General features: G+C 42.2%; 1 protein-coding gene across 4 annotated transcripts in view; it reads left to right on the top strand.

Moving 5' to 3' along the window:
- Positions 1 to 12,650, top strand: part of SCML2 (Scm polycomb group protein like 2) — a 99,466-nt gene that overhangs the window by 10,914 nt on the left and 75,902 nt on the right. The gene's annotated exons all lie outside the window — the stretch shown is intronic.

Here is a 12,650-nt window from a genome sequence, read left to right as displayed (position 1 = left end):
CTGAGCTACCCAGGCACCCCTATTTTCTCTTTTTAATAATAAAAACCCCATCTTTCTCTAAGTATGTTATTATGTTAGAACCACTAATCCTTTTTAAAAAACAGCATGGTATAGGGATCCCTGGGTGGCTCATTCTGTTGAGCGGCTGCCTTTGGCTCAGGTCCTGATCCCCATGTCCTGGGATCAAGCCCCACAGGGAGCCTCCTTCTCCCTCTCCCTCTGCTTGCTGCTCCCCCTGCATGTGCTCTCTCTCTCTGTCAAGTAAATAAATAAGATCTTTAAAAAAAAATAGCATGGTATAGGACATAACAATTGTATAGAAATGGTGAAAGGTTTTGGTGATCAAACAATATTAAAAATGATAAATATGTCATAAACTTAAAAATTAACCCAATGCCCTAGTAAATATAACACCATATAACTTGGTGTTTATCACTTTTTTTTTTTTTAAGGGGCAGGGCAGAGGGAGAAGGAGAGAGAAACTTTGGCAGGCTCCACTCCCAGTGCAGAACCTGTTACAGGGCTTAATCTCATGACCCAGGGATCATGACCTGAGCTGAAATTCAGAGTTGGAAGCTTAATGTACTGAGCCACCCAGGTGCCCCAGTGTTTGTCACTTTTTAGATTACAAAATAAGCACTAATTTTTCTCCTGTTTTGAGTGTAATCTTGAGAATAGTGGAGTTTTTCCTTAAGGCATGAACTTTTTTTTTTTTTTGAAGATTTTATTTATTTATTTGAGAGAGACAGAGAGAGAGAGAGAGCATGAGTGGGGAGGGAGAGAGAAGCAGACTCCCTGCTGAGCAGGGAGCAGATGCAGGGCTGGATCCCAGGGCTCTGAGATCATGACCTGAGCTAAAGGCAGATGCTTAACTCACTGAGCCCCCCAGGCACCCCAAGGCATGAACTTTTAAAAGGCATTATTGTCCAGTTTTTTTTTCTAAAAATATTGGCTTTATGAATTATAATATGGGCAGAATTTTATTAGATTGTTGATATATGGAATTTGGAAAGTATATATTTAAAAGCGGTTCAGGGATGCCTGGGTGGCTTAGTTGGTTAAGCATCTGCCTTCAGCTCAAGTCATGATCCCAGGGTCCTGGGATCCATTCCCACACTGGGCTCCTTGCTCTGCAGGGAGCCTTCTCCTTCTGCCTGCTTTTCCCTCTGCTTGTATGCTCTCTCTCTTTCTCTCTCTGACAAATAAATAAATCTTAAAAAAAAAGTGGTTCAAATGTATATTATGTATGGATTTACATATGTGATTTTTAACAGTTGAAGGGATATACACCAGATGGTTAACAGCAGTTACTGTTTTATGGTAAGGTTATAGGTGATTTTTCCCCTCCTTTTCTTATCTTACAATTTTATTTTATTTTATTTTATTTTTATTTATTATTATTTTTTAAAGATTTTATTTGACAGAGAAACACACAGGAAGAGAAGGAACACAAGCAGGGGAGTGGGAGAAGCAGGCTTCCTGCTGAGCAGGGAGCCCAATGCAGGACTCCAAACCAGGACCTTGGGATCATGACCAGAGCTCAAGGCAGACGCTTAGTGACTGCGCCACCCAGGTGCCCCATCTTATAATTAGAAAAAAAAAATTAAAAATGAAGGAAGAGGGGCGCCTGGGTGGCTCAGTGGGTTAAAGCCACTGCCTTCGGTTCAGGTCATGATCTCAGGTTCCTGGGATCAAGCCCCGCATCGGGCTCTCTGTTCAGTGAGGAGCCTGCTTCCCTTCCTCTCTCTCTCTGCCTGCCTCTCTGCCTACTTGTGATCTCTGTCTGTCAAATAAATAAATAAAATATTTTAAATAAAAAAAAATGAAAGAAGGTTAATCATTCATTTGATTTTACATCTAGTGCCTAGATTGAATGAGAATTTACACATTTGCGTGGTGCCTGGGTAGCTCAGTCAGTTGAGCATCCTACTCTTTGATTTCAGAGGGTGCTCAGATTGAGTCCGCATTGGGCATCTGCACTGGGGGTGGAGCCTGCTTAAGATTCTCTCTCTCCCTCTTCCTCTGTTCCTCCCTTACCACTGCCCCCTGCGTTCCCCCCCAGCCCCGCGCAGTGCACTCTCTTTTTTTTTTTCTTTTGAAGATTTTATTTATTTGAGAACACAGGGGAGAGAGAGAGAGAGAGAGAAAGAAAGAGCACAGGTAGTGGAGAGGGGCAGAGGGAGAGGAGAAGCAGACTCCCTGCTGAGCAGGGGACCCCCCCCCCCCCAACACACACACACACACACACACACACAGGGCTCACTCTGGGATCATGACCTGAGCCAGAGGCAGATACTTAATTGACTGAGCCACACAGGCACCCTTCTCTCTCTTAAAAAGAAAAAGAAAAAAGAATATATACATTTGCATTGCCAAATATAAACCTTTGCTAGTAGAAATATTGGGGAGAGTTGGGAAGGAAAAATGAATCAAGGAAATATATGAATTTCAGAATATTTGAAAAGAAATATTTTGGGGCGCCTGGGTGGCTCAGTGGGTTAAAGCCTCTGCCTTCAGCTCAGGTCATGATCCCAGGGTCCTGGGATCAAGCCCCGCATCGGGCTCTCTGCTCCGTGGGGAGTCTGCTTCCTCCTCTCTCTCTCTGCCTGCCTCTCTGCCTACTTGTGATCTCTGCCCGTCAAATAAATAAATAAAATTAAAAAAAAAAAGAAAAGAAATATTTTAGAGTGACTCAACAGTTCCATACATCACCCAGTGCTCATCATGACAAGTGCACTCCTTAATCCCCATCACCTGTTTCACCCATCCCCCTACTCACCTCTCCTCTGATGACCTTAAGTTTATTCTCTATAGCTAAGATTCTGAATGGTGTCTTCAGACAACTCACTGCACTTTAACACCATGAGGACTGAAAGGGAAAGCTTACTGAGTCCCTGACGCATGTACTCATAAACAGTTTGAGTTCTTTTTGTGTATTGAAGGCTTTATTTGGCATGACTTTGGACTTTAAAAGAGATATATCTGCTCACAGGTACTGAGTGACTACGATAACTGAAAAGGAAAAGTTCCAAACTCTGAAAGAGTTGATCTTATCTAATATGGCTAATCTCAAACTAAAGGGATCTGGAATTCTTCCAGTCTTTATCTGGGGATAAGTAGTGTTTATTTTATTCCTTGGTCTGTGGTTCTACCTTTAAAATAAGTGGTTTGGATTCCAGAGCATTGGTTTTAAAGTTAAGAATATTTGCATTGCATTTAACTCCCAAGAAAGTTCTGTTTTTATAGAAGTACTTATTTTGGGGGCACCTGGGTGGCTCAGTTGTTAAAGCATCTGTCTTAGGCTCGAGTCATGGTCCCAGGGTCCTGGGATCAAGGCCGGCATCTGGCTCCCACTCTCTCTTGCTTGTATTCCCTCTCTCGGCTGTCTCTGTCTCTGTCAAATAAATAAATAAAATCTTTTTAAAAAGTTTATTAAAAAATACTTATTTTATGGGCACCTGGGTGGCTCAGGTCATGATCCTGGAGTCCTGGGATTGAGCCCCATGTTGACTCTGCACTCAGCGTGGAGCTTGCTTCTCTCTCTCCCTCGGCCCCTCCCCAGTCATGCTCTCTCTCTCACTGTCTCTCAAATAAATAAGTAAAATCTTTAAAAAAGTTATTTTATACCCACCAGCAGTGTATGAGAGTTCTAGTTGTTCCACATCCTCATCAATGTTTGGTATTGTCAGTCTTTTTAATTTTAGCCATTTTATGAGTGGTACCTCACTGTGATTTTAATTTGTGCTTCCCCAAATAGTAATGATGTTGACCATCTTTCATGTGCTTCACAGGCCATTTGTGTATCTTCTTTAGCAAAGTGATCGCCCAAATCTTTTGCCAATTATGTTTTTATTGGGCTGTTTGCCTTTTAAAAATTGAATTGTAAGAGTTCTTTATATATTCTGGATGCAGAATATATAATATATATATAATATATATATTATATATATATAATATATCTGGATGCAGATATATATATCGGATACATATTTTGCAGGTATTTTCTCCTATTTTGTGGCCTATCCTTTTCTTAACAGTATCATTTGAAGAGCAGTTGTTAGTTTTGATAAAGACCAGTGTATCAATTTTTCCTCTGATGTGTTGTGCTTCTTTGTGTCATATTTAAGAAGTCATAGCTTAACTTAGAGTCACAACGTCTCTGTTTTTTTCTAGAAATTTTATAGTTGTGGGCTTTACATTAAATTTGTTATCTTTTCTGAGGTAATTTTTATGTATTCACTTCTAAGATAAGAGTTGTTTTTCTTTTCTTTCTTTCTTTTTTTTTTTTTTGGTACATGGAAATGTTTTAGTACTATTTGTTGAAAAAAGAAAAAAAACCCAAACGTATCCTTTCTCCATTAAATTACCTTGGCACTTGTGTTAAAAATCTATTCACCATATATATGTGCATCTTTGGGGATTTTATTCTGTTCCATTGGTCTATATGTCAATCCTTATGCTAATACCACTGTTTTGATTAAATATTGCCTTTGGATACATTATTAAGTACAGTTTATTATTTTCTTTTATGGTTAGTGCAGTTTTATGCCTACTTAAGGAATCTTCCAACTTATGTGCATGGTAGGTCGATTTATTTATCTAAGTCTTCAAAGATTTACTTTTAATCATTTCTATACGTGTATCTTCACCTTCAAGGATTGTAGGATTACTTACTCAACTAATGGGAGCAAGGGATAACAGTTGAGATCAAGAATTCAGTTATGGGGGGTGCCTGGGTGGCTCAGTTGTGAACTGTCTGCTTTCGGCTCAGGTCATTGATCCCAGTGTTCTGGAATGGAGCCCTGCATCAGGCTTCCTGCTCAGTGGGAGGCCTGCTTCTCCCTCTCCCACTCCCCCTGTTTGTGTTCCCTCTCTTGCTTTGTCTCTCTGTGTCAAATAAATAAATAAAATCTTAAAAAAAAAAAAAACTACCCGAAGAATTCAGTTAATGGTTTAGAGATTTGAGAGAAGGGCATAGGAACCTGGATGTACCCTCTGTGTGTGACGCATCCCTCAGTTTTTCAACTGAGCCCCTATGTATAGTAGTAGAACTTATTTTAATGTAATTCACAACTTTTTACTCTCTGACTCCCTACCTGGATTATAGCTCATTGCCCTTTACTTTCTGCTTGGATTCAGCACCCTGAATCCAAGCAGGATTTTCACTTTGTCTTCTTTTTCTGTTTTTTTTTTTTTCCCCTTTATCTTTTTTTTTTTCACTTTGGCTTTGTTTCTTGTTTTCAAATTTTGTTTTTAAGATTTTTGTTTGTTTGTTTATTTGAGATAGAGTGAGTAAGAGGGAGAGAGCACGAGTGGGGTAGGGGGGCAGAGGGAAAGGGATGCTGAGCAGGGATCCCAGTGTAGGCTTGATCCCAGGACCCTGGGACCATGACCTGAGCCAAAGGCAGAGGCTTAACCATCTGAGCTACACAGGCGCCCTCACTTTGTCTTTTTCTTTAGCCACTCCACTATGGTCTTTGATTGAAAACATCCTCACTCACAGTAGTATTGAATATTTAATTCATTTGATTATTTCAGTCTGACTTTCAGGGCTGATGTCTCAGAAGGGGTTTGTGGATCATCTCTGTACAGGTGGCTTCTGAGGGCATGGACCATGAGAGACTGTAGAGGGAAATAAGAGCTCAGTAGAAAACTGAGCAACTCTAGCATTTCATAATCAAGTAAAGGAGGCAGGATCCTCTTTAGTGTCCACTCATTAGTATCCACTCATAGTGTCTTCAGCCTGAAATTCCTCTCTTTGTCTTCTCTGCTCATTGAAATACTCATCTTTAAAGGACCAGTTCAAGTGCCACTTCTTTTGAAAAGGCTTTTATATTCCCAGTTACTTGTGTTTTTGTTTTCGCACAGAGCACCAATTTTACCTCTATTAATAGAGCTTGTATTTTATTCTTTGTTCAATAATTACTTGTTAATATGTCTCTCTCACTAGATTTCCAAGGTCATTTGTAGTAGATTGTGTTTCTTCTGTCTACATAGTACCAAGCTTATAGGAATTCTTTAAATATTTGTTAAATGACTATATCACACCTGGAAAACAGATGGTGGTGATATAGAAAGCACCAAGAAAGTCTTTAAGAAAGAGGTGGGATTTATGTTTGGTCTTAAAGGATGGATAGGGTTTCAAGAAGCAGCAGAAGAAAGGGTATTCCATGCGGATAGAACAACATGATGAGTTTTGAGCTAGGCCACAGGATACCTGTAGGTGGTAGATGATCAGGTGGCTTTGCAATTGTGAGGGACCTTAAATAGGTCCAGCAGAAGATTTTTTGTTCAATTCAGTACGCAGTGCAATCACTGAAGCAGGTAGATAATTTGGGCAGAAAGCAGCTTAGTCCATATCTGACATGTATTGGGTAGGTCGTGGTGGGGAAAGACCCTTATGGGAAAAGAAGTTAGGTTACTATGGTATTAGACCAGGCAGGAGCTAATGAGCATATAAACTAGTTAGTGCCAGGGGGAAGAGATACAAGAGAGTGCATGTTGGCTACTGATTGAATGTGTGAGTGAAAGAAAAGAACCTCACACATTCAGTCATACCTGAGGTTTTAAATCCCAAGCACCTGGAAGAGTAGTGTGTTGGTAGAAGAAACAAAAATGTCAAAAGGAGCATATTTTGAGGAGATGATGCATGCTTGAGTTTTTAAGTCTTTAGAGTCAGAGATGCAGAAGGTGTTCTGGGTAGCTTAATGAATGTATTCTTCATGGGCTTCTTTAAATAACAAATTATCTTCCATTATACACATTATCATGTTCTGACCACAGGCACACAGAGTAATGGGAGATGGATATCTTATTGCTATATTAAATATTTCTGTGTATGTACCTCTTCTATAGCTTTCATATTGTGTTTTATTCATAAGCCTATTTCTGAACGGATGGAGCTGTTGGAGGGCAAGGACAGTGTATTATTTGTCTTTGCTGTAGATTGCCAGGCATATTGAGGACATGCAGGAAAAGTCTGAATTAATGAATGAATTAATGGCTCACAATACATAGGTCTTTGAACAAGTAATTATCTTGTTAGAAGACTTGACTCTTACAGTTCTTAAAAGTTTTATCGACACAGTCATGATTCTTCCACCTCTCCATAATATGGGCTTATTAAGTGGGTTTTGGGATAGGCCTCAGATTAAATCCTAACTCTATCAATTTACCATCTCCTCTTTTTAATTCATTTAACCATAAAATTCACCCTTTTGAAGTGTTATAATTCATTTGTTTATAGTGTTTTCAAAAGGTTGTATAACTATTACCACTATTTAATTCCAAAATATTTTCATCACCACAAAAAAGAGACCCCCTAACCCATAGCCATTAGTAGTCACTCCTCTAGTCCCTCTTTTCCCAGCCCCTGCCAACTACAGATCTGTTGAACTTATTTTTATTCAAGAGAAATAAATTAAAATGATCTAAATCTATAACCAATTTCTAATAATAATGCCTTTCAGAAATAAGCTAAAAGGAGGCATTAATTGATCTTTCTCCTTATAGGAGAGTACCAGAAAACAATATCATGGGGCAAACAGTGAACGAAGGTTTAAGATTTACTTTCTAAACATGATGATATTTTAAGTTATTCATTTGGGATGAGTACCTTCTGCTAGACTAAACTTTTGAAAAAGAAGTCCTTTTATTTTTTATATTTTTTTTAAAGTTTTTTTTCTTTTTAAGATTTTATTTATTTATTTGACAGAGAGAGAGAGAGATCACAAGTAGGCAGAGAGGCAGGCAGAGAGAGAAGGAGAAGCAGACTGCCCACTGAGTAGAGAGCCTGATGCGGGGCTCGATCCCAGGACCCTGAGATCATGACCTGAGCCAAAGGCATTGGCTTAACCCACTGAGCCACCCAGGCGCACCAAGAAGTCCTTTTAGAAATAAAGTCATAGGAGGCGCCTGGGTGGCTCAGTAGGTTAAGGCCTCTGCCTGCCACTCAGGTCATGATCCCAGGGTCCTGGGATCAAGCCCCCCATCAGGCTCTATGCTCAGCAGGGAGCCTGCCCCCCCCGCCCCGCCTGCCTCTCTGCCTACTTGTGATCTCTCTCTGTCAAATAAATAAATAAAATCTTGAAAAAAAAAGAAATAAAGTTATAAGAGATGTTAGGTGCTTACAATTGGGATTTCAGAACTGAGTAGCTATTAAAGATAATTTTGTTTTTCCTTCCTAGTTTTTTTAAATAAGATTTTATTTATTCATTTGGCGGGGGGAGAGAGAGAGAGAGAGAGAGAGACAGAGACACACAGAGAGAGAACAGCAGGGGGAACAGCAGAGGGAGAGGGAGAAGCAGGCTCCCCACTGAGCAGGGAGCCCGATTCGGGGCTTGATCCCAGGACCCTGGGATCATGACCCAAGCCGAATGCAGATGCTTAACCGACTGAGCCACCCAAGTGCCCCTTCTTCCCGGTTTTATAAGTGAGAAAACTGACACTCAGGGATTTTAAGTGAACAGGTCATACAACAGTCTGTGATAGAGTCAAAATCAGAATCCATATATTCTAACTCTAATACGATTGGTTAAAAAATGCTTCATCCTGAGGTGCCTGGGTGGCTTAGCTGCTTAAGCGACTGAGCTTTTTTTTTTTTTAGAGAGACAGAGAGAACAAAAGCTGGGGAAGGGTCAGAGAGAGAGGGAGAATCAGACTCTTTGCTGAGCAGGGAGCCTGATGTGGGGCTCGATCCCAGGACCTGGAGATCATGACCTGAGCCAAAGGTAGATGCTCAACTATCTGAGCCACCCAGGTGCCCCAAGCGACTGACTCTTGATTTTGGCTCAGGGCACAATCTCAGGGTCATGAGATTGAGCCCCATCTTGGGCAGCCGCCGTTCCTTCTGCAAGGTGTTCACAGCTTCCTCAGTGTATAGTTGCAGCAAGCGAGACTGCTGCTGCCGTGGCAGCTGCTGTAGATATAGCCAATGCTGTCACAATGGCGGCTGTGATACCAAAATCTCTCTTCTTTCTGGATAGCACCACCGGTAACTTGTCCTCTGGAATGGAAACTGGGATAGGAACATGGGTAGGGATACGCATAATCACAGCCAGCTTGAAGGCCGTAACATTCCAGCACTGGGAAAGACAGTAATTCTTAGTGCAATTCAACGTATCATTCAGCTCGCTAGCATTTGTTACGAGGAAAAGGAATGGTAGAGAGACCCATATGGGAGTGGGCTGATAAGTAATATTATTGGGACAAGACACATTAACTGTTGTCTCAAAGGTACTAGAGTCATTTTGTTTATAAGAACAGTTGAGGAATTTGCCACCATTTAACATGGACACTGCTGAGATATCAGTACATGCTCCTAGCAAGTTACAGACCTGCCATGCATCAAAGGGAGAGGAGGGAATATGAGAGAAAGGACATGGCCATGCTTTAACCACTGCTCACAGCTCTCTGGCTTGAGTCGGCCGCAGGAGGTGTAGCATCCCCAGAGTTATCATCACCATCTTCAGCATCATGACTGGTGTTTGGAGGCAAGGCCGCACGCACCAGCCGCTCTGGGATCCAAATTGGAGCCTCCTTTTCCTGTGGAAAAACACATACAGACCCCCTACTCCATACTAACACTGGATCTGGTCCATTCCACTTTCCTGTGAGGATGTCCTTCCAAAGTACTAAAGGCTTTGGGGGAGCAGCAGCATCACTTGCATGTCTGTCTGCAGCTGATTTACCCGTTTTGTCCAACGTTAAAAAATTCAAAATACAGAGAATGGTGTTGAGCTTATCTTTAGGGGACCTGAAGGTGTCCCCTATTCCCCCTTTTTGTTTATAAAGCGCATTTTAAAAAATTTATTTAATTTTTTAATTTTTAAATTTTTAAAAAATAATTTATTTATTTATTTGACAGAGAGATCACAAATAGGCAGAGCAGCAGGCAGAAGGAGAAGCAGGCTCCCCAATGAGCAGAGAGCCCAATGCGGGGCTCGATCCCAGGACCCCGGGACCATGACCCGAGCCGAAGGCAGAGGCTTTAACCCTCTGAGCCACCCAGGCGCCCCTAAAGCGCATTTTTTATTGTAAGATGCGCATGCTCCACAACACCCTGTCCTTGTAGGTTATAGGGTATTCCATGTATCAAGTGAATGTCAAGTTGTTGTAGGAAGGCTTTAAAGGGTTGTGAGGTGTAGCCTGGACCATTATCTGTCTTTAATTGGCGTGGCTTTCCCCATGCCGCGAAAACCTGTAGGCAATGGGCGATAACATCTCTGGATTTTTCCCCCGTATGCACTGAGGCGAAAATTATTCCAGAGCAGGTATCTACAGAGACATGAACATATCTTAACTTTCCAAATTCTGAAACATGTGTGACATCCATATACCATATATGATTAGGTAACAAACCCTTAGGATTAACCCCCAAGGACGGTGCAGGTAGTAAGATCACGCAATTTCTGCAGGAGACTACTATGTCCCGTGCCTGTGCTTTTGTTATGTTAAATTTGAGGCGAAGAGTTAAAGCATTCACATGGAACAGCTTGTGATAATGTCTCGCCTGTTGCACCGGGTCCTCAATGGCAAAGACAAATTCTCCTCTGGTTAAGGAGTCTGCTAACCGATTACCTTTTGTCAGGGGGCCTGGTAAGGTTATATGAGCTCTTATGTGGCCAATATAAAATGGAACCTTCCTTTCTCAAACTAATGTTTGGATTTCTTGTAATGCCTTAGAGATAGTAGACCTGGCATTAATAGAACCCACATTTTCAATGATAGAGACAGCTTGCACCACATATCTACTATCTGATAAAAGGTTGAAGGCTTCTTGATGAAACATTTGAAATGCTTTTATCACTGTGAACAGCTTGGTTTCTTGGGGAGAGGAGCTTTGAAATAGGAAGGTCCAACTCTCTTCTTTGGTAACTATAGCTCCTACAGGTGTCCTGGCTTCTTACAGTAATAGCAAACTCCAGGAGTACCCCTATGTTTATATTGTTGAGCTCCCTGTAATCCTTGTAAACCTTGAGTGATAGCTGCAGCCATAACCTGCCCTTGAATAACACTGTCATTGATATCCCTGCAAACTTTAATATATGTACTCAAGTCTTTGCTTTTCCAAGGTCTGATGGCTTCTTTACACCATTATTAGCCTGCTCATAAGCCAGCTGTTTTATCAATGGCATGGCTGTCTCTACCTCCCAAATATTCGACCAGCTGTTTGCATCAGCCTCGCTACAAAATCAGCATATGCTTCATTTGGTCCTTGTATTACCTTAGACAGCTGACCCTGTAGATCCCCACTGCCTTGAATTGTCTTCCATGCTTTAGTGGCCGCCGTGGCTATTTGCAGATACACCGCAGGGTTGTATTGTATTTGGGCCTGCTTTCCCATATACGGTCCTATTCCCATTAACATTTCTAGGTCCCACTGAGGATTTCCAGCCGCTGCATTACGGCGGGCAGTGTCCTCCAAAGAACTAAGGGCTTGGGGGAAGAATCCATCCGGGCTGAATGTCTTTCAGCTGCTGCTTGACTGTTTTTATCCTAGCAGTTTTCGTTTTTAACGGCGTGCCATTGGCCTTTAGAAGGTCCTTTAGGGAACCCTCTAACCTAGACTTTGACAGTCCAGATCCCATAATTAGAATCCCAACCTAATGGCTGTTCCGCATATACTCGCCGCTAAATCCCGGCTCTAAGGCCGCCCCTCTTCTTATTGCAGACTTGTACAAGATTCCCACCACTTTGATCGTGGTCCCTTCCCTGCTAACCTGCGGTTTCGATAAGAAAACCCCGGCTCTATGGCCGCCCCGCTTCTTGTTGCGGTCTTGTACAAGTTTCCCACCACCTTTGTCGTGGTTTTACCCTGCTTACCTGCGGACTTCTCCCTTGCAAGGTTTTTCTATTTTTACTCCCCGCTTTACCGCGGAATTCCCACTTTTGAACGTGGCTAATGTCGCCGCTTACCTGCGGACCTTTACTCCCCGCTTTCCTGCGGATTACCTTGCAAGATTCCTTTATTTAGTTCCCGGGTGCCGGGGCCATTTATCACCCTCGACCTGCATGGACGACAAGAAGCCCCAGTTCGGATGCATCTTCTCTCTCCTTATTTCCGCCAGTCTACACACTTATATACGCTTACATGACCAATCAGCGAGCAGGGTACAGGAGGGAGCGAATCAGGCTGTGCACCTAAACGAACAACTTCGCTAGCAACCAATGCTGTTTACTTCCTCTTTGGGCGTTCTGCTTAGTCTCGCGAGGCAATCCTAACCTGGCAACTAGCCAGGCGCCATCTTTTAATGGCGGAGGCCGCCCTGGCCAGGGGCCTGCCTCCGATAGCCAAACCTGAATCTGATTAAGCTTTTCTGAATCAAAATACTAGTACTGTCTATCTAGCTAGTTTTCTATTTAAGATTTTATTTATTTGTCAGATAGAGAGAGCACAGGCAGGGGGAGTAGTAGGCAGAGGTAGGGGGAGAGGCAGGCTCCCTGCGGAGCAAGGAGCCCAATGTGGGACTCAATCCCAGGAGCCTGGGATCATGACCTGAGCTGAAGGCAGACGCTTAACTGACTGAGCCACCCAGGTGCCCCACTAATACATTATATTTAGAGAAAAGATAAGGACCAGAAGAACCTGCACCACAGGAGCTAGTCAGCGCAATCCAGACTGTAAAACTAAACTGATACCATGAGCAAAA

This window comes from Mustela erminea, chromosome X (assembly GCF_009829155.1).
Source record: "Mustela erminea isolate mMusErm1 chromosome X, mMusErm1.Pri, whole genome shotgun sequence".
Lineage (NCBI taxonomy): Eukaryota > Metazoa > Chordata > Mammalia > Carnivora > Mustelidae > Mustela > Mustela erminea.
This window is presented reverse-complemented; position numbering and strand designations above follow the sequence as displayed.